The sequence below is a fragment of the Marmota marmota genome, unplaced genomic scaffold, assembly GCF_001458135.2.
Source record: "Marmota marmota marmota unplaced genomic scaffold, marMar, whole genome shotgun sequence".
In the NCBI taxonomy this organism is placed as follows: Eukaryota; Metazoa; Chordata; class Mammalia; order Rodentia; family Sciuridae; genus Marmota; species Marmota marmota.
The window spans coordinates 4538189-4560428 of record NW_026000093.1 but is presented as its reverse complement, the minus strand read 5'-3'; the positions used below and the strand labels follow the sequence as shown (position 1 = coordinate 4560428).

At 39.6% G+C, this 22240-nt stretch overlaps 1 protein-coding gene and 1 pseudogene across 2 annotated transcripts in view; one reads left to right on the top strand and one right to left on the bottom strand.

Annotated features, from left to right (window-relative positions):
• The window catches only part of Pxdnl (peroxidasin like), a 488149-nt gene that overhangs the window by 271221 nt on the left and 194688 nt on the right, over positions 1–22240 (top strand). The gene's annotated exons all lie outside the window — the stretch shown is intronic.
• LOC125610545 lies at positions 17936–21096 on the bottom strand (annotated as a pseudogene).

Genomic DNA, 22240 nt, shown 5'->3' with positions numbered 1-22240 from the left:
GGAACTCGGCCGCTCCGTGCTTGGTGTATGCTCTGATAAGAGCAGGCTCCAAGAAGCACTCAGGCACTGAGCCTGAGTAATCTGTCTGCAAGCCGTAGGCGAATGGCAGCCTGAAATTACCTGTTCTATGGCTGAATGAGCTGCGGTCAGTCGAAAACAGGGATGGTGACGTCAGCTCTCCAAGATGGTGGCCGCTGGCCTCCTCTGTGTTCTGACCGGTGTGGAGAACCGAAATGGACCGCTTCCTTCCCCAGTCTCGAACCCAGAATTCAGCACAGAGTACGGTGCTTGCACGGCTGGCAGAAACTGCAGCGCTGTATCCCTGCGCCACTATCTCCTCCTCGTTTCCCAGCGCGCGCTGCAGACTCTAGCCACGGGGCGATTTGCTGAATAAGCAGTGTTACCCTCCGTGCGACAAATCTCTCGCGTTTGAGTCCCCGTAGCCGATCCTCGTGCGATGGAAATCCTTCCTCCAGGTCCCGGAGCACCCCACTATTGCTGGAAATTCCTAACAAGATAGCCTTTAGCCGTCCTGACTCGTCATATTCCCACACAGTGACGTGGCACACGGGGGCAATGCACTCCCCTCGCCGCCATCTTCTCCCCCCTTCGGAAGTCACCATTTCTATAGGTAAGATTTACATTCAAAAGATGAACGAGCTTAGAAGAAATGTAGTGTGTGATTCCTAAATCATCCAGATATTGAAGATGGAAGGAAAGAGAAGACCACAGTAAAAAAAAAAAAAAAAAAGATTTGGAAATCCAAGCAGCTCATGAGAATCTGAAAGAGGCAGGATGAAGACAGCTGCAGTGGGGACAGAGAAGGAATATATGGAGTAAAGAAAATAGAAGATACAGCAGTGGATGCTTAGTGGGTAGGCGGGTGGAGAGAGGCACTTGGTTATCTAGATGAATAATGTTATTTCTGAATGAAGAAGCCAGAGAAACTCATTGGAAGAGACTCTTTCTGCCATTCTGAGTTAGAGGTGTCTCCAGGACTCCCGGCCAGAGATGTCTAGTGCGCAGAAGGAAATGCAAGTCTTCCCTGGAAGAATAGATTGGAAATTTATCAGCATAGAGCTGGTGGTAGTCCACGAAGGTTTTTATAGTAACCTTACTTGCACCAACCTCTTTAAATGCCAATTCAAGTCCAACTGCCATTAACACTATATATGGGGAAAAATGTCATAAAAAGATATGTGGTGCGTTTGGAAACAGAGCCTGAGTGACAGATATAGAAGAGGAAGGAGGAGGTTGGATGGAGAGACATTAATATGGATATTCATAGTGTTTATCCCAGAAATAGAAATTTTCCTTAACTTCTTGCTCATTTTTTTTCTCCTAGACTTATCTATAATCACAGATACCATCTGTCACCAAAAAACTTTAGACACTACTAGATTAACAGGACAAATTTCCTTAACACAACGATCCTGAAGCTTGTCTCACAAAATGATAAAATGCCCCAAAGATTCAGCTGCTGAGTGATCACTCAGCAGATCCCTCAGGTTTAGTTAGTTCTGACACACGCTGGTATGCCGTTTCTCTCCTGCAGGTGGCACTGTTAACTCACAATACCATCCTGGCCCCATCAGCGGCCACTGAGGCCAGGATTTCATTCATGGATCTGTCCTAATGTATACAGGCCTCTTGTGACCCATGCATGCATGTTGGGAGGATTCTGAGGACAGATGATAGTAAAATTAGGGCTACAATGATATTTTGGTGACTATCTGATTTTTGGCAAGAGAAAAAAATCTATGTGCAATAAAATTTCAGGCGCAGGCATATCTGGATTTCTATCAACCTCCTTCCTCCAACACAGAACTGTATAAACTAGTGTGCCCTTTTACATACAGCACAGTATTCTGGTTTGGTTTTCCTGTTTCTTATTTGCCATAAATCTGTCTGACCGGGTTTGTGTTTTTAAGCCTATCTATTGGAGGGTTTAAAATCACTCATTAGTTTGCATATTTTACCAGGTAATGTGGTTGTGCACTGGCCTTGTGGTGTACTGTTGATACTTTCTGGCTTTTTTGGTAGTCTGTGAGTGTTCTGCTAAGAGGACAGATATTCTGAAAGAGGACAACAAGGAATCATTGATTTTATGGTTGTGTTTTTAATTTTGTCTAGCATTTGGGATCAGGCTGATACTTACAGCTGGATCTTGATTTCCATTATGTAAAAAGGGCTCCATATTTAGAACATATTTGTTGACTGAAATGGTTGAGTGAATGGAAAGTTATATTAGGTTGGATACATATTGCTGAGCCCGTGTAACATACAGAGAAAAGCAGAAAAAGGGGCAGCCATAAAATGATGCATGGGACAATTACTGGGTGGTTGGAAATTTGGAGTTATTTTTTAACATACTTTTTCTGCATTGTTTGAATTTTCCTCAAGCAATGCATCAATTTTAACAGCTTTGGGGATACATCATTTACATATCATAAAATCCACCCATTACAACATTATGCAATTTTTATGAAAATGATAATGCCATTAAAATTTTGGAAGGTCAGACAAAATATACAACAGCTTCATAGAGCTTTCTTTGGCTTTTCCCACTGTGAGGAAAGTGATAACTATGGAGACTTTTCAAAGTTTTTTTTTTTTTTTTTTTGAAGAAGGTGACATAAACTCAACCGGTAATATTTAAGAATTGAAAAGCAGTGTTTGCTTTCCAATTGTTCCTCCTTCTTTTAGCTCTCTGCCCTCTGGGACTGCACCTCATCAGGCGCAGTTCAGCACGCCTTTGTTTCAATAAGGAAGGTGAGCGATTCAACAATTTTAGTGTTTTCTGACTTGGCCTGGAACTTTTGCATTTCTAACCTTAAACTTGTTCTAAGATTCAGAAAGTCTCAAGATTGCAGTATCGGGTTGGAAAAGTCCCAAGAGCAATTTCCTATGAAATTGCACTGTTTCCATTTCAGGAGAGAGAAAGAATAGAATTTTGATGATTTCTCGTGCTGTAACTAGGCGCAAACAAAAAGCAAAAGAAGCATCTTACTAACACATCTAGACCGCTCAACGGATCTCTTCTGAAAGACAAGTGAAGAATTTGTTGGGAAAAAATTTATTTTACATTAATGGTTTTATTTTTTCAGTTCCTGACGACATCCAAAAGAAAACCCAGGGTTATATATTTACGTGGTATCCTGGACTCCATATTAAGTGAGGAGATTTGCTTAAATGTGAGAGTTCAAACAGCTCAGAGAAAAAGATTCAGGGAGTGTTTTGTAAAAGCTTGGGTTGTACCAGTTTCCATGCATTGCCCTAATAGAGAAAAACCAAGCTGTTGATCCAATTGTCCATAATATACTAACTATTTAAGCATATTATTTCCTAGTTCTAAAATCTGCTTCTTGGCAAGGGCTTTAACTTTTATTTTGTTTTGCTGGTATTTGTTATGTGTCTATTATGAGCTTTGCAGTTATCTATTTTCATTACAAGAAAATATAGCTTTTCAGAGGATTAAAACAAAGTTCATGTATAGGAGAGTATTTAGCAACATATAATAATATGACTATATTTAAAACAAGGTTATACCTCAATTGCTATAGTTCCCATCATGATAAATTGGGAGTCATGCACAACCTAGGTGACATATACCTATGATGACAGATAATAGATTTGTCAAGTTGGCACCACGCCTATAATTATGTGTGCCTTATCCTGCAGCAAATACCCCTGAATATCTCAATTATGTGTTTAAAACATTTATTGAAAAGTTGAGCTCGTGAAGTTCAGGCATGAGACTTTTATTTTCTGCATTGCCCTCTTTAAGCATTCTTGGAGATTTTCCTTTTTAGCCCTGATTTCATCTTTTGAAGATCAGAGAATTTCCCAATTTGTTTTAGGAATTAAAAAAAAAATTAGCCCAGTCTAGTTCTATTTTGAATCAATTAAAGTTTTCCTTCTACTGCTTGGGCTGTTCTCTGGGCCTGACCTGTATGAAGGTACAGGGTTGCATCTGTCCACCTTAAAATAGGAGGTTAAATGCCTCCTTGGTGACATCTGTTGAGGTGTACAGGTGGGAGAAGGGGACTGTTTGTGGATATTACATTCCTGGGATAACGTGAGCTTCTGTTTTTATAGAAGCATGTTATACTGAGCTACATGGACATGCCATTATTGTGTCTAATTCTTCACTTTGTATTTTATTCTTAGTTAATAAAATTCATAACCAGATAAATTAACTGACTTTCTGGAAAGTCAGATGACAAGTTAATGGCAGAACAAAGCTAGAACCCAGATTTTTAGATCATGAGCCAACTATTTTCCTGTATTCCTCAAATGCTTGATCATTATTGATGGCCTACCCAAAATGTGTACAGGGAAAATTATATTTTTAAAATATGTTTATAATTGCTACTATCAAAATCAGAATGAGTAAAAAATAGAAAAGAATAAATATTTCAGGTGCTTTAGAACTTTCTATCACATGGAGGAATTTAAATGTCTGTCATGCATAAATCTTAATGTCTTGATTAAATATTTTGTATAACATTTCTCTAGACACATTCTAAATATTTAACTGTGTTCCTCTTATATGTGTCTATCTCAAACTGCAGAATGCATAGTAGGCCATAATGAATATATATGATGTAAATTATCACTAAAAGAATCTTTTTCTTATGGTGAAGCTTGGTAGCATAAAAAAAAATACCACTGCTCTAGGTCATTCCATCTCTAGATATTTTTGTATTTCCCACCAAGAAAAAAAAAAACTATTAAGTGAGAAGAGATTACTATTGCATATAATGCCAATTACAATAGAAGAAATGAATGTCCATTTTCAGTGAATAATGGACTTATCTGTGGGTTTGTTTTAGTTTTCTGCACTCCATTATATTTTTCTCAATGAGTTCTTTAACATCAGAACTCTGCTTGCCTATGTCTCTGTTAAGAGAATCAACATTTCATTTATATTCATACTCATTTCATATCAGTTGACAGACTGGACATAAGGATTGTCAAAACAGGGACCCTGAAGAAGGAATAAAAAATACCTTTATATAAATTTGCTAAACATTTTTCTTATCTTTGCTTTTCTTTTACTTAAACATGTCATTTAGGATAGATGACTTCTTCCCATTGTATTATCAATCCATAATCAAGCTTCAATCAACTTTCTTAGTTCTGAAGTTCATATCATATCATCATTATCAATATTATTTTAAAGAGATTAATAATAAGAAAAATAAAAGATTATATCTTATTTCATTAACTTTTTGTCTGAAGTTCTTCTTTATGTAGATTCTGTGGTTTTCTGTTGCAGGTATGTGAATCTCAGGTCCTTCATTTTCCTGGAGATACTTGTCTTTTTAGATTCGGGGATAGTGGTTTGTCTCGAGACCTCAGTTGTCTGATAGGTCCAGGAAAGATTGCTGATTTTCATTTTCTTGAGTTTGTTTATATTAGAAAGACAGGAACCCTGGCTTTCAATCTCTTTGGAAGGCTTAGTAAAAAGCCCCTTTGTTCTTCCATTTTCCTCTTCATTTCTTTTGTTAATTCCTTTTTAGGGGGTGTGGGGAATTGAACCCAGGGCCTTGTGCCTGCAAGGCAAGCACTCTACCAACTGAGCTATATCCCCAGCCCTAGTTAATTCTTGATTATTCTTGAACTTAAATATTAGTTTTATATCAGCCTTCATTCTATAAATTCAATCCATATTTTATATCTTACTTTATTTGTCCTATAATATTAGAGTTAAATTTGCAAATGACAATTTTTTTTTGCCTGTATTAATTTTCATCCACTCAGAATAAGAAGAATCAAATCTTATTTCAATATTTCTCCTTTCTTAGTGGCCAAATCCATGTCCTATTCCAAGATTACTAGTTCCATTTTTTAAAAAAATTCTCACTACAATTTTGGAGTCATATTTTATTTCCCTTCTACTCTGTCTTCACCCTCTGTACCTCTTTTCAATAAGTGACATCTGCAGTTGCCACCTGTTCCTGTCTAACCTATTCTTTGTATCTGGGTCAGACTTACCCTTAGCTGCTTTCCATCTCCATATACAGTTGCTCCATGATGCTGGACAGCGATGATACAAAATTCCCTCCTTTCTCATTCTTGGGATACTATGTAGCCTAACTTATCAGTCACTTTCTACTTCCATAGTGCACATAGCCTCTAGGAAGGTTAGGTGCTTTTTTACCTTTTCCTGCTATGATTTATGCTGTTTTCCTACCACTCACCTCTTTCTTATGTTCCCTTCTCTGTAAGAGTTCCTCAAGACACAGTCAAGATGACAATCATATCTTTTATTATCCAAAGCACATGTATGAAGACATGAATTGGTGTGAATATACTTTGTATACAACCAGAGATATGAAAAATTGTGCTCTGTATGTGTAATAAGAATTGTAATGCATTCCGCTATCTCATATAAATTTAAAAAATAATAAAAAATAATAATAATAATAAAAGATGACAATCATATCTTTCCTGATAACTTCAGCCCCCAAGATCTCTGTTATTATTGGGCCAGTTAAAACTCCAAGCTTTATCCCACAGTTTGAAATATATGTTGTCTTATACAGTGACTGTTTCATGGGCACAGGTCTTGTATCTCCCAGGTATTCTGCTCACTGAGAATAGGGACATGGATAAACTCTGGACCAAGGACCACTGGCATCTGCCCAGCTGTAGCTTCAGGATGACTCTCAAGGCAAATTGAAAATGCAGGGTTGGCATCCATCTGTGGCAGGTGACCCCCCAGAGAAGCACTTTTTCTTTGCATAGAGATTTGGCCATATATTTCTTATTTGCACCCAACAGGGATCCATGTGTTCAAGAAAGCTGATGAGGAAAACAAAACAAGATACACTGTGAAGTCAGGGAAGAACGCTGTTAAGAGATAGTCCCCTTAAAGAGGCTTATTGGAGACACAGCCTTGCCATTACACAAAGATAAATTGAGGAACTAACTACAAGAAACAGAAGCAATCTGTTAAAGTCAACATTAATCAAAACCCCAATTACATTTCTTTTGATTTTACACCCAAGGATAAAGGAGTAGAGTGGAGAACAAAACAACTCTTTGTCTTTAGCTATTAATTTAGAATATATATATATTCATTAATAAATTATTGATTAGATGCTGATCTTCACAAACTGGAAGCAACTGTTGTAGTATACCAGGGTGCAATTAATCTCAGCTTTTCCTCTGAAGCTAGTTGAAAGCTTGTCACCAGTTAGGAAAAAGAACAAGTTCATATGAAATTGTTCCCTGATAAAACACATCAGAAGCAATTACACATATAATAGTGTTATCACTCATCTTTGATGTGTCATATAAAGCTAATATGATGAATTTCTATTTTGCACTAGCATTTTAGAAATAAATCCACAGCTCTGGGAAAGGAATCAGACCAATCTTTAGAACCCTGGAAGAAGCCATAGTCCATTCTATCTAAAATAGAAAATGATTTTACCGTATTATTGATTAATTCAGTTTTCTCTCTCTATGTACATGTGTGTTTGTGTGTGTGTATCAGCTGTTGTTTTTTTAATTTAATTTTATTAATCCCATACCTTGGGATAAAGATGCATATGCAGAGCACAATTTCCAGGTTGTTTCCTGATGAGTGAGACTATAAATATTCCAAATATTCATGACCTTCTTTTTTTTCCCTTCCCTAAATCCTTAAAGAAAAGGATCAATGCATTTGGTTACATTAAATTTCAAGACTTTTAGAATGGTGATATAAAAGAAAGGTCACCATTACTGGAGTGAAAAAAGTAGATACCATTTGGAAGGTGACATTCACAACAGGGTTAACTAACAAAGAATTCTTATACAGGTAAACACACCTCTGTGTATGTGTATTCTGTATTGCCCTGTAACAAATTAGCCTAACACTTAGAAACTTTTGACCGTATACATTTATGTCATTGCCATTTCTGTGGGTCAGGAATCTGAATGTGACTTCGCTGGGTCCGCTGCTTCAAGGTCTCTCAAAGATTGGGTAGATACTTCTACCTCCTAAGCTCACTCATCTGATTGTTGGCTGGGTTCATTTCTTGTGGGCTGCTGGATTGAGGCCTCGGCTGTTGGTTTTAGACTTGTTTGAGTATAATAAAAATACTTTTTACCGTATATCATTATCATTTATTCAGAAAGTACTTTCATATATTTTAGTGAATTGTGGTATGGCAAGAGATTATATTTTGTTACTATGAAGAGATGGTCTTTTTACTAGAACATCATATAAGTATCACCTGGAGAATTGGTGAAAGGTACCAATTTCAGAGTCCACCCAGACCTATTAAATCAGAATTTCTCAGAGTGGGTATCTGACATCCAAGTTTTTTAAAAAGAAAATGCTCTCTAGGCAATTATAATGTTCAACCAGTATTGAGAATCAGTGATGAAGTTTACTTTGAATTGAAATGAATCCTTAAAATTGCTATATTTATTTGTTTTTTTTGAATTTTTTCTTCAAAGAGAGTAGAGGGCAGAATATGCTAAAACAAAATAAAAAGTGGGTAATTAAAACTTTTTGATAACCAAGATTAATAATAAATAGGAGATAACAGTATTAAAGTCTATGGCTTTGATAATTTCTAATTCTTTTCTCTGTCAGGATTTGGTATTGAAGTAGGGCGTGGAGGCATTTTAACTCTTTTTAGGGCACTGAGAATCTATTTAATGCACGGTTTTACAGCTTAATCGATCCCTAGTGTCAGGAAACAGTTAAAATAGCTCTGACAGGATTTTATTGCCAAGGAGTGAATTATGATATAGCCAATGGCAAGAGCAGATTGTATGACTTGAGGCAAGTTATATCATTTCCCTGTATTTCTCATCTCATTCTAGCAAATGCAAATAATATGGTACTCTCTAGGAAATGCCAATATTTTAAAACTAATTTCATTTAGGAATATATTGGGGTAGAATGTCAATTTAAAGTAAAATGAAGAGTTGTGAAAAGATTCTAATTTATTTATCATGATGAATTTTCTGACTATCGATCCTTTTACTTTGAAGGAGAAATATAAATGAAAGTATATTCTTGGAAAAACTGTCAAAGGCAAGATTCTCACAGAGGCTCAAACTAAGTGCCAGTTTATCTGCTCCATGGGCCCAATGAAAATGAACTTCTCTCTAGAGTTGACTCGAACTCAAGTTCTTTATCAAGAGCAGCTATGTTGTATTTTCACAATCGAGTTCTGCTTTACACCTGGCCTATTTTACATCATTTGAATAGAAGGAATATAACATATTTCTTTGATTTAAATTATGTGATACAGCTATTCATCTCAGAAGGATCTTTGTACATGCAAAATTTGCTTTTCAAAATTGTATAACTTCATTTTGAAAGAAGCTTTAATGACATCCTTTCAGAGACAGAAGCATAGAGAAAGAAAATCCACCCAAATCTGAAGCTATATCCTCTCTATTGTTTTATTATTAAAAATGTATGTCTTATTATACCTCCAGTTATGATCCCAAATTGAAGTTCCACATTTCAGTGGCTTAAAAAGTTACTTAGAAGATTTTTAAAAAACTGCTATGTCTTTGTGAGTATGAGAACTTGAACCAGGTGAGTACTTTAAAATTTCATGAACTTCAAAATGCAGAAAAGAAGGAAAACCTAATGTAAATATGATCTTAAAGTGATCATAGTTATTAAGTGATAGAACTGAGTTTTATATGTTTATGAACAATATTTTATTCATTCTCATTCAACCTCCAAAAGATTTTTTTTTTTTCACTTATGGGTGGTTGGGATGACAGAGAGTCCGCCCACTACAGTAGGAGGCTGTTCTCTGTATGAATACTAGGCTAAGTCTGCAAGGGAAGAAAAGGGTTGTGCAATGGAAAGGTGAAGAACATATCTTCCTTACAACTTCCAAGATTTTTAGCCATGGGCAGGGAAGATAAACACTAATGAAACACCTGAAACATGGTTGAATGTTCAATGGAAATGAAGATGAGGAGCAGGAGATACTGGTTGTCCTGATACTGGTTGTTTCCTTTCTGAGTCAGCTCCCTGGGCTCACAGACAAGTCCACAGCACTGACCGCATTATCTCCACTCCTCCCCAGCCCTCAGGCTTTCCCTGGAAATTGAATTGATATGCAGACATCTCATTTCCTATGTCTGCCTGTGTGTCTAGAGATCAATTCCTACTTGTCCTTCAAAGCACTAATCAAATATTCTGCATTCTGCAAAAATACTTCCTAATCTCTCATTCCTCATGGACTGGTTCTATAATCTCATGTCTTTTTAGTAGAACTCCCTCACTACATTTTATTTACTTACAGCCTTTCTTTATGACCAGCCTATAAACTCCTAGAGCATAGAGACATGTCTCCTTTATATGAGAATTACCAGTTCCTGGCATCACAGCATACACTTAGCTAAGTGCCCAATGAACGTGTTTTGGATGAGTGTGTGAATAAAACAATAACTGAATAAAAATACAATTATGTCTGGGATGAAGGCAAAGTTTAGAGAAATCAGACAGAATGTTATTTGGGTTGTAAAGGAGTGTGCAGAAAATTTTCAGGTGGAGAACTGAGTGAGATACCTCATACATAAAACAATAACATGAGAAAAACTACAAGAGAGATTAATCTGGTTGAACTAAGGTATAGGAGTGATACGAGAGCTGAATGTTTGAGAGAGTATTTTGAAAATGTAGCTTATTAAATTGCAGAGCCTCAAGAATTTGTCTGTAGATTGAGTTTTAGAAGCCCTGCGTTAGAATCAGGTTGTGGAGAATACTGCAGGTACACATTAGGTTGGGCCATTCAAGTTTTTAGTCAAGCAAATGGCATTTATATTTGTAAAAAGAATTTTCGTTGCAAAATGGGGGAAGCATTAGAACAGAGGAAGACTGGAGATGGAGAACCAGGTCAGAGGCAGTGTGGAAAAGTGTTCTGAGACAATATGGAGGCATAGGAAAAGGCATTGCGGTGGGCTGGAGTAGACTGAGTGCTTCATCACCACAGCCCAGAAAGTTGGCTCCACTCACTCCGTGAGCTTCTGAGATGGCCAAAAATCTAAAAGAATCAACCTTCCTTCCTTCCTTCCTTCCTTCCTTCCTTCCTCCCATGCATTCTTCCATTCAACTGCTGCTGAGGAATGCTTTACACCAGACATTGTTCTGCAACCTACAACTCTGGGTTTTAACATCTTGTTTGGGAAAAACAGAAAACCAAAAAAAAAAAAAAACATAACTACAATGTTTTTTTTTAAGTGGAAGCTACAGCTGAGGAATGCTCCCCAGTGAAGTGCCAGCCAAAATACAAACATTTCAAAGAAGCCAATAAGGAACATTTATCTACTTGGAGAGTAAAATATCGGGGAGATGAGAGTTAGGATCGGTTTCTGAAAAAGTCTTTTCTGGAAAGAGCTGTGTCATAATCTCTTTGTCTCTGTGGTGAAGGATGAATGGGATTCCCTCCCAACTCTAGGGTAAGTGGCCACTTCCAAAGTGTTTCTTGCAGTTTTGAGGAAAGGACGGACTGGGGTCTCCTACCTGGATGACCTAGTGGGTGTGGTCTGAGGAAGCTGACTAGCTACATTGGTGCCACACTTTAAAAGAAACAAAACAGTGTGTGGATTGGTGACCTGGAATTTATTAGGTGTAAGATGGTGAAACAATGAAAGGAGTAGTAGTATTTGGTTTGCATATTTAAAGGATCACTCACTTACCTGGGGAATAGACTGGCAGCACATTGGGAGGAGTGTAACTTACGATGATCCAGGTGAGAGATGGTGGTGGCTAGGTCTATTAGGGTATTGGTGGAGGTGATGAAACATGGTCAGATCATCTTTATATTTGGAAAGAGGTGATTGCAAGATTCCCTGATAGGTTGGCTATGGAATGTGAGAGAATGAAGAGCTAAAAATAACTCCTATATATTTAGAAGGATGGGACTTCCACCAGCTGAGATAAGGCAAGTGAGGACAAGGAGGCATTGGAGAGGTTCACCTGGTGTTTGCTTGGGCTGAGTTTGAGATGTCTACTAGACATTAAGGTTTCAAGTACATATTTTCTCATATGGAACTGGAGTTCCCAAGGGAAGTTGTAGGAATTTGAGAAATAAATTAAAGAATTTTCAGTGTATAAATATCATTAAAAGCCATGACACTGAATGAAATCACTTGCGGAGTGAGAGTTAAAAAAGAGAAAAAAAGAGAAATAAGAAATAAATCCATAGAACCTCAATTATTACAAGTCAGGCAGTTAAGGAGGGACAAGAAAAAGAGATTGGTCACCCAAAACAGTGTCAGATTGAACCAAAGGCCAGTTGCCTCTCCTGGGATCTCTGTCTCGGACCCAGAACTTCACAGCATGATGCTCCAGATAGGCTGCTGTCCCCCAACTTTCAACTACCACCCAGGAAGCATTAGAATCTGCACGTTCCTTGTGGATCTCCCATCTGATCTCCTTTGGCTGTGACCTTGAAGAGCTTTGCAACTCACTGGGCAGCATGTTCCATAGCTTCAGGATTTTCCTTGAATGCTCCTACCCATTTCTTTCTTTAGCTGGTGCCAAGCTCTGTTCCTTCAGCCCTGAGGTCCTAACATCTCTGAGGGGTGAAGCTTGGCTGGGGTGAGGGTGCAGCCTTCTCTTGTTGTCACACTGCTGTTTCACTATCTATTATGATTTGAGGACCGTTTCCCTTATTTTATGCATTTCTTTTCCTGAGATAATGTCATGGTGTTGCTTCAGACCAAAGTTCCTCAAAGTGTGTTTCTCCAAAGCCCATGTTATGAAATAGGAATTTCACACATAGCAACAATGGTTTAAAGGGAATAAAGAAAGAGGACATGGGCTTAAGTTCAAAGGTATCTTTTCTTCAGTACAATTTGTTTCTAAATTATCAATGTGGGGATATATCTTTTTTTCCCATTTTGCCAAGATTGTGTTTAATGAGGCTTGGGACTCTCCACAGAGCCCCACAGGGCTTTAGACTGTTTCCTGGATTCAACTTGAGGTATTTGAATCAGCCTTTTCACTGCTATGGCCAAAAGATCTGCAAGAACAATTAGAGGAGGAAAAGTTTACTTGGGAGCTCATGGTTTCAGAGGTCTTAGTCCATAGGTGGCTGGCTTCATTGCTCAGGACCCAAGGTGAGGCAGAACATCAGGGCAGAAGTGTGTGGCAGAAGAAAGCATCTGGGGAAGGAAGGAGAGAGGGAGGGTGCTCCCCTCACCACAGACAAAATTTAAACTCCGAGGGCCCACCCCCGTTGACCTAGCTCCTCCAGTTACCCCCCAGCTAATCCCTAGCAGGGGATTAATGCTTGCATAACCCAATTATTTCACCTCTAGATTTTCTTGCATTGTTTCAAACATGAGTTTTTTTGGGGACACCTCACAGAACCATAATATGGGGTGATACCGTGTATGTGTGCAATGGATATATACAAGTGAGTGTTATTTATCTGATGTACTGAATGGTTGAAGACTCAGAAGCCCAAATTAATTTTGGTTTTACCTTTCTTTGTCAGAGCACTATATTAGAAGAAATTTGGATTGTACCATTTTAAATGGTACCTGAAAGACTGGTATATTACAAATAATTACATCAAAAATGGCTCAATTTTCAAATCATGTGCATTTTCATAGTATAGTATCATATCTACCTAACAGTCTTAAATATTTTTGCATTTGAAAACCTTCATCCAGTGATGAAGTAACTGTACAGTTTTATGCTAAATATGAAATAAATGTTATAAAAGTAAGAAACAAGGATTATAATCTGTCAACTTTTCTGACTAAAACAGTTGAGTCTTCTTTGCAATTTTATTCATTAGCTATTTAATACAACTATCATGATGGTTTTGTCTTTATGTCTTTTCCTATCTTGTTAGCCTCTGAATGTTAAAAGTTGTAAACTATTAGTTTATTTATTATGCTTCTAGCTGAGATAGAAGCAATTTATTCTTAATGCAATATGCCCAAGATTTCAAGCAGTAACAAACTTCCCCGATGAGGAATAGAGCTCTGTGTTCTTCAATTATTGTTAGCTGGTCTATTCATGGTTGACAGTCCTCCTGTAATCTGTATATGGCTTAAATCCAGAAAAGAAATATAAAATAGAACCATAGTTATGGGCATAGAGAAAAACAATATTCATTTACGGGCAGCTTTGTTCAAAGCCATTTCTAGTTTTCTCTGAGATGTAAATCCCCAGGTGGCAATCAACCATGTCCGAAAATTGGATTTATGGGTTCAACTGAGGGAATGTTTCAGCCCAGAACATTTAGAGAACTATGGAATTTTAGAGTTGGTAAGGATCTTGTGGAACGAACTTAAATATGACTTTTACATTGTATGCTACTGGTGAATTTGAGTTTCTGAAGCCAACTTAAAAATAAGGGGAGGTACACATATGTGCATACAAATTATAATCCATAGTGTGTTGTTCTCTCTTATTATTTTGAAAAATATATTTACAGTAAATCTTAACATTTTGTGTATCTAGTGACTTATACTAGTTTTGTGTATTTTTCATTAGAGCCTCATTCTGTTTCTTAGAACCTTTGGTTATTGATGTAGTAATCTGATGCCATGCTTATTTTAAGTCAAAAAAGAAGGCACTGGAGGCATATTGATGTTGAAGCTCAAGGTATTTCTGACTTAGTGTGACTCAGTTCCCCACGCACTCATATGTAGGCCTCCACTTTCACCCTCAGATTTGTCCCAACTCAGTTTTGGAAGAGCAACTTCCACAAGGGGAGCAGAAATAAATCTCCATTGCCTGTTTGGCTTGCAGGTAAGGCACAGGCCAGGGATCTCCAACACTGGTCTCTTGTCCTTCCCTTTTCTTACTACTTCCCACCCTCTGGGTCTTCTTGCAGCTACTGTCATCCCTTATGCCAACGCCCAACCTTGAAGTGCACAGCTACCTTTGGACAGGAGCCCACTCCTGACATTAGGCAGCAGTCACAGCTCTTTAACCCTGGTGTCATTTGTTAACCTCTTTAGTATCCATATTCTTAATTCACCTGCTAGAGTCATGTTCAGTATGAGCAGCATCTCAACTTCCTGATGCTTATATAAAATTGATTACATTTACATGAGGAGTCTAGAGGCTGAGGGACAAGGTAAATCACTATATACCATGTAGAAATGGTCTCTTGCGAAATGCATCTTTCTCCTTAGGATCTGTCCTGCATATTTCTCTTTCTGTATACTACTCTCACAAACAAATTGTTATGGTTCAGATCTGGAACATCCTTGAAAAGTTTTTGATCTGAAAGCATCATCCTCAGTGCAACAAGGTTCAGAGGTGGGGTTTCAGGCAATGATTAGAGCTCTAATCTTATCAGTAGATAAGATTAGAGTGACAGCTGAGTGGATTACTAGGTGGTAAGTTCAGGCAGGAGACTTGAGGCTGGAGGAAGTAGGTCTATATCTATTGGACTGTATCTGTCCCTGGCCTCTTTCCCTCTCTGCTTTCTGGCTGCCATGAGCTGAGAAGCCTTCTTCCACTTCATCCTTCCACCATGATGTTCTGTTTGCCTCAGGCCCTGAGCAATGGCATCACTGATCATGAACTGAGATCTCTGAAACCGTGAGCACAATATCAACTTTTTCTTCCTATGAGTTGTTCTTGTCTGATATTTTGGTCACAATGGCTAACACAGAAATCTATGCATTATGAACAAGATAGGGTGTAGTGTAACGTTTTCTCCTTTTGGGTTTTAGTCTTTTTTGTCTGACTTCTGTCTATGCCATCTTACTTCTTAGAAATTCCCTGGAACATGTTTTACTAGGTTTGTATTTTAGCTTGGTCTTCACATAAGCAGGTGGTTTAGTCTTTACACTTCTTTAGCATATTTCCTCCTCCACTGAATCTAACTTGGTTGCTCCATTTTCCACAGTGTGAACTTTGATATCTCTCTATGATGTTGCTTTTACCTGAATACGCAATACTTTTTTTCCATTTTCAAAGTTTTAATAGATGTATAAATTGTGGCAACTCCCCATCTGGGAGATTTTTATGGAAATAGTCTCAGAAGGAGCCATCTGACCCGATGAATATTGTCCCCTGTCACAATGTCATAAAATTATGGTGCATGAAGGAAATGTAAGATCATATAGTTATTCCCTTGGTTTTAAGTTAAACTAAAGTCTTTAAGTAAGTAAGCTGGCTAGGTGGTGGGGTGTATTAGAGCTCAAGAAATTAGAAGACATATCACCAATATAGTATATTGGAGAGAGGGGATATTTATTTATTCTCTTTCTTGTGTTTTTCTAATTTTTTTCCCTCAAGCATAGTGTATCCTTGGTAGGAAATTATCAGGTTCTGTTCTTTTTATTCTGGACATTTCTCCCTTTACCCTGGCACATTCTTAGTGGTAGCAGGGAGTAAATTTGGCTAGCTAATAATGATTGATATTCTGAGACCAAGGTGGCTTTGTGGTGACCCATGGTGATGGCCAGCCAGTCATGCTCTCTTACCCTTTCTGTTTATAATAGCCTACAGCCGGGGTATGCTGAATAGTCCTGGGCATGTCTGCAAATAAGCTTCAGAAGGAGGATCTGATTATTTAGATTTGGAAGCAGGCATAAGACACCCCTTTTTGGCCTTAGCACTAAATCAAATTGCCCATTTCAGTTTTTCAGAAACCCTGCATGGGAAGTCAGAAAGTGCTGGTGTACGTACATTACCTCTCAGGGGGCTCTTAGCCCCATGTGTGCAGTTAGTCCCCTAGCACCGGGAGGAAACGAGTGTGGGGGCAGACCTTGGGCAAAACATCTCTGCCTCAGTTCCTGCCTGAACTTTTAAACCACATGGCATTTCTCATCTTTTCTTCCCTGTACTTCCAGTCAAATGTCTGGATATCTGTCATGTTTCAGGAAGGTGCTGGGTATTTCTCATATATGTCAACCACCCTCAAATCAAGCAACATTAACGCCAGCGTCACAGAGTGAGTGAGAGGTCTAGTGAGTGCAAACTTCCTGTGCCCTGTTGCTTCATCCTGTCAAAGGCCGACGGGACCCTTCTCTGCATTTTCTCTTAGGATTGTCCCCATGTCATAGGATGCCTGTGGCTTCTTCATCCAAGACCCTCATTTCTTCATTTCTTGACCTCTATAGGAACCTCATAATTGATTCATCCGTTGCTTTATTCAATTGTGTTACCTCTGCATAGATACTGCCCTTAAATTTCAGCATTTATGGTGTCAATGCTCTGAACCTTAAATCTTTAATTGCTCCTAAAAACCCATAGAAGCAAACTCCTACTTCTTAGCATTCATGCGCAATCATAGAACCATTTATAACTACCTTTCAGATTACAACTATCTTGCAGATTTCTCTTTTTCCCTTTTCCCCATCCACATATGAAGAAAAAACGCATTTTTCTTCACTGTTACATTCATTTATATTGGATATATTGCTCCCCAATTCCTACCGCTCTTTGTTCATTTGATTGTTGAACATCTCTCTGTTCTTGAAGGATCATTTCTAATGCCAATTTCTTCACAAAGATTTTATGTTTTTTTTCTTTTTTTAAATTTTCTTTTTGCTTCATTTTTTCCAGCACTTGATGATTCTCTGCTTCTTATGGTATTTATCTTTTTAAATCTTTTAGGGACTTTATGTAATTTCCAAGCTAATCGATTCTCTTTTTGTCTTCCCAGCACCAAATGCAGTCCCTCCCTCCCTATCTTACTTTCTTTCAACTAAATGCATTTTAATAGAAAACAAAATACAAAATAAGTCTTCTGAAAACAGAAATATTTAACCCTTTTCCAACACCAGAACTTGCTTTACCTTCCATATAGCTGTATACAGCAGGTCCACTGAGAGGCTCAGGGCCTGACAGGGTGGACCACCATGGGAGGAAGACTCAGGCTACCTCAACAAGTGCTCCTTTGAAGACACAATGTCTTGTGAATTATTTCAAATTATCTTTTATCATAATCTTTCTTTATTCTGTGCTGGGGACTGAACCCAGCCAGGGCCTCGCACCTTATCTTTTCAGGGAAGAGAATTACTAACAAAAGAGCTTGCTGGGGGAGTTGTAGGTGGGCTGGCTGCCACAGGTACTCCTGATGTCCCACATGCACACCGAGTGGTCCATGAAGGCAAAGGCAACCAAACCACTGTCCTGGCTGAAGGTGAGACTGGTGATGCTGTCCGTGAAGCATCTCATCTCTTGGAAAAGGGACAAGGATGTAAAATCAGCATACTACAGGGACACAGCCACATCAATGTTTATATCAGCACAATTCACAATAGCTAAACTGTGGAACCAACCTAGATGCCCTTCACTAGTTGAATGGATAAGAAAAATGTGGCACATATACACAATGGAATATCACTCAGCAATAAAAAGAGAATAAAATCATGGCATTTGCAGGTGAATGGACAGCGTTAGAGAAGATAATGCTAAGTGAAGTTAGGCAATCTCCCCCAAACCAAAGGCTGAATGTTTTCTCTGATATAAGGAGGCTGATTCATAGAGGTGTAGGGAGGGGGGGGCATGGGAGGAATTAGACAAACTCTGGATAGGGCAGAGGGGCCAGAAGGGAAGGGAGGAAACATGGGGTTAGAAATGGTGGTGGAATGTGATGATCATTATTATCCAAAGTACATGTATGAAGACACAAATTGGTGTGAATATACTTTGTAAACAACTGGAGATATGAAAAATTGTGTTCTATATGTGTAATAAGAATTGTAGTGCATTCTGCTGTCATATATAAATTATAAAAAATTGTATTAAGAAAAAAAGAAAGAAAAGGGTCCTAGAAGCCAAGTCCCACAGCCTCAACCTCTGGACCTTGCCAGTGGAGTCTAAGTACTTCCCTTTGGGAGAGGAGGAAGGCCCCTGTGGCCAGAGATGGCTGTCTTCTCAGTGGAACCTGTGTTCAAGTAGATGGAGTCAGGGTGGAACTTGACAGAGTCCCCGTCTGTCAGATGTCCTGTGTGTATCCTCAGTGGGTACGTTTGATCCAGCCACCACAGCCTGGTGGTGAGGTCTTGGGACCCACTGGCAAAGGAGAAGCTGTACGGCTGAAGTTCAGGTCCCATGCGGGGTAGGCGTGTCCCTGGATTAGCACGATGTTGCTGAAACTGCCCAGGTATCAGACGGACATGTCTTCAGAGCATGGACATGTCTCCATCCACGAGAAACCTCATGCTGTACACTAGTCTGCAGCGTCTTCAGGTCTTTGCCCCATGCTATCGTCCTCGGAGTCCTCCTCCTCCAGAGTGTCACAAACCAGGCGGTTGGGCTACGTGTCCACCTGTTGACTTTAACTTCTTGGGCTGCCAACTCCAGAGCTTGACGAGGGAGTTCTCAAACTCAGCAGCAGGCAGCTTGCTGTCGGGGGAGACCTCCACGGTGCTGAGCAGCGGCTCTGGGTTGTGGAAGCCATGGAAGCAGATGGTGATGAGGGAGGGAGGACCGTCCTTCACACGCTCAACGCTGTCCTGCAGGACCTCCAGGGTGGCCTTGTTCTGCAGAAGAGGGCTGGCCGGTCCAGGGGCTCCAGGCTGCCGCTGTCACCAAGGGAGCCGCCACTGGCTTAGAGCTGGTCGTCTGTTCTCTTGTCCAGCTGCACGTCCAGGTGGCTGTGGATGGTGATCACCCTGCACAGGGCACTGTTGCTGTCACACTGGAGGTAGTGCAAAAGGTAGCTGTCGCTGTCCCCCCTGGAGACGGACCACATAGTTGTTGTCCAGGGTGTCTGCGTGCTCAGCAGCTGCTGGAAGACATCGTTCTGATGGTCATTTTACAGGACCATCCGTGGAAACTTTTCCCCATGTTTTCAGGACTGTTCTGAGCCAGGTTGTTAGGGAGGTAGATGAAGAGGGCGCAGAAGAGGGGCATCACTTCATGGCGGTGCCAGCAATCAGAATCAGTGAGAAAAGTCCACAGTCTTCCAAACTGCACTTCATACTGCTCAGGTTCTGACCGGCAAGAGGCTACATAGACACTGTGTGGGCTCAACGAGGTTCTGAGCGGACTGAGAGGTTGGCCACCATCTCCTACGCACTCTGGGTCAGCCGCAGGCCTTGCTTTAGCAGACCACTGGAGTCCACGTACGGCTGGCGTTAGAGTAGCAGGAGCTGCTCCGTGCGCATGCGTTTCATGACCTCCCACCTCTGAGCCCTAGAGGTCTGCGAGGCTGCCCATTTCCGAGGCCAAGTGCTGCCCAGCACACAGCCACCTCCCATGGCGCAGGGGGAAAATGCAGCACTTCCTGTGAGTCTTCACTCAATAGAAATGTTGTAGTAGTCCTGTAGCATAAAACATCTGGCTTTAGGAGAATTGTGGGATTTTTTTTATAGCGTGCAGACTCTATCTTGCAGAACATTCTGGCCTCTACTCCACTCTAGCAAACTGTTCCCGTCTTGATACTTGGCACCTACTTATGCTTTGAAGCTACCCCAGTGCTCGAATCACCCATTTAAAGACTTCATCCAATCCGCCTCCAGATCTCCTGTGCTTCCCTAGGTTAAGTCTCAGACTTCCCTTCATGTGACAATTCGGTTATACCACGGATTTACCCATTTCTTTCAGATTTAAGGCATTCTGAGTGTAGCTGCTATAGTTTGGATCTGTAATGTCCCCCCAAGTCCCATGTGTTAAAGGCTTGGTTTCCATCTGGCCACTCTCTGGAGATGGTGGAACCTCTAAGAGGTCGGGCCTAGTGGGATGTCCCCAGGCCATTCAGGGTGTGTCCTAGAAGGGGATTGTGGGATGAGTGTCCCCAGCCATGAAGTGAGCAGTCTGCTCCACACGGCGATGTGCTGCTGCCTTACCACAGGCCCTAAAACCAAGAGACTAACTAACCATGGATGGAATGCCTAGAACTATGGACCAAATAAACCTTTCCTGTTTTTAAGTTGATTATCTCAGGTGATTTGTCACAATAATGGACAGTTGACTAGCACATTGTCTTATAAAGTTAGTCTTTTGTTTTCATGGGTTCTGCATCCATGAATTCAATCAAATCTGGGTCAGAAATGGTGCCTGTAGTGGATACATAGACTTTTTATCTTGTCATTATTCTCTAAACAGCACTGTATAATAACCATTTGTGTAGTGGATATATTAGGTATTATAAGTAATGTAGAGGTGATTTGGAATCTACAAGAACATGTTCATAGGCTTTATACAAACACTATTTTGTAGAAGGGATTTCAAAACCTGTGGATTTTGATATCTGCAGGGACCCTAGAACGAAACTCTTGTTTAAATTATTACTTACCCCAGCATGTCCTAATCTATGCTTCTTTTGTCCTTCAAAATCAAATATGAATTAACCTCAATTTCTGTTTCTTTACTTCTACCTTCTACTCCATGGTGTTGGAGAGAACCATAAAATCTCATATTTTGAATCAACAAATCCATCTCCAATCTCAGATAGGTTCTCAAATAATCCAATTTTTCTGAATTTAATGTTAGGTGGGAGGAGATGTAGGAGAGTGTGGTATTCCAGAGCTGGAAAAAATGAGTTTCTCAGTGGGATCAATACCAATGGGTCAATAATAGGTAAAATGAAAACTTGACCATGGCTCAGAAATGATAATGGAGTGAGGAGAGCTCCCTCTCTTACTCACTCTTCTGGTCCTTTTCAATGTTCCTCTTTCCTTAGACCAACAGTTCCCTCCTTCTTCTTGGGTGACCTTGTCTTCTACTTTTCTGAAATTCTGTGCTATGTTCTCTTGAGAGTTATCTTGTAATAGCCTTGCAGTATAGGTATAATTTAGTTTTCCGGATTTTTATCCATGAGTTTTCATGAGTGCCTTCTTCTTGCCAGATTTAGGAGTTGGGGTGTATCATTAAACTAAACATTTTTTTTATTGGTTGTTCAAAACATTAAACTAAACATTTAAGTTCTCTGCCCTGGAGAAAGTTGCATTTTAGCAGGGAAGGCAAGCATTAAAATTAATAAATAGATAAGCACATTACATGGAATTATGCAAGTCTATGACAAAGATTTAAAAATGTACAAGAAGGGTAAGGAAGGGTGTTGAGAATTGCCAGGAAGGGGAGATGAGGCTGTGATTTGAAATAGGAAGGGAGGATCAGAGGACCTCATTGAGCAGGTGGCGTTTGAGCAAACCCTTGATGCGGGGAGGGAAGTAAGTATTTGTGTGCCTGTGGGAAGGACATTGCAGCAGAGAAGATGTCATTGCAAGCACCCCACATCAGAGGTGTGCCTGGCCTGGTTGATTACAGGAGCAGTTTTCCTTTATTTGCATGTAATCTATATATATCGTCTGTAATACTCTAAATCAT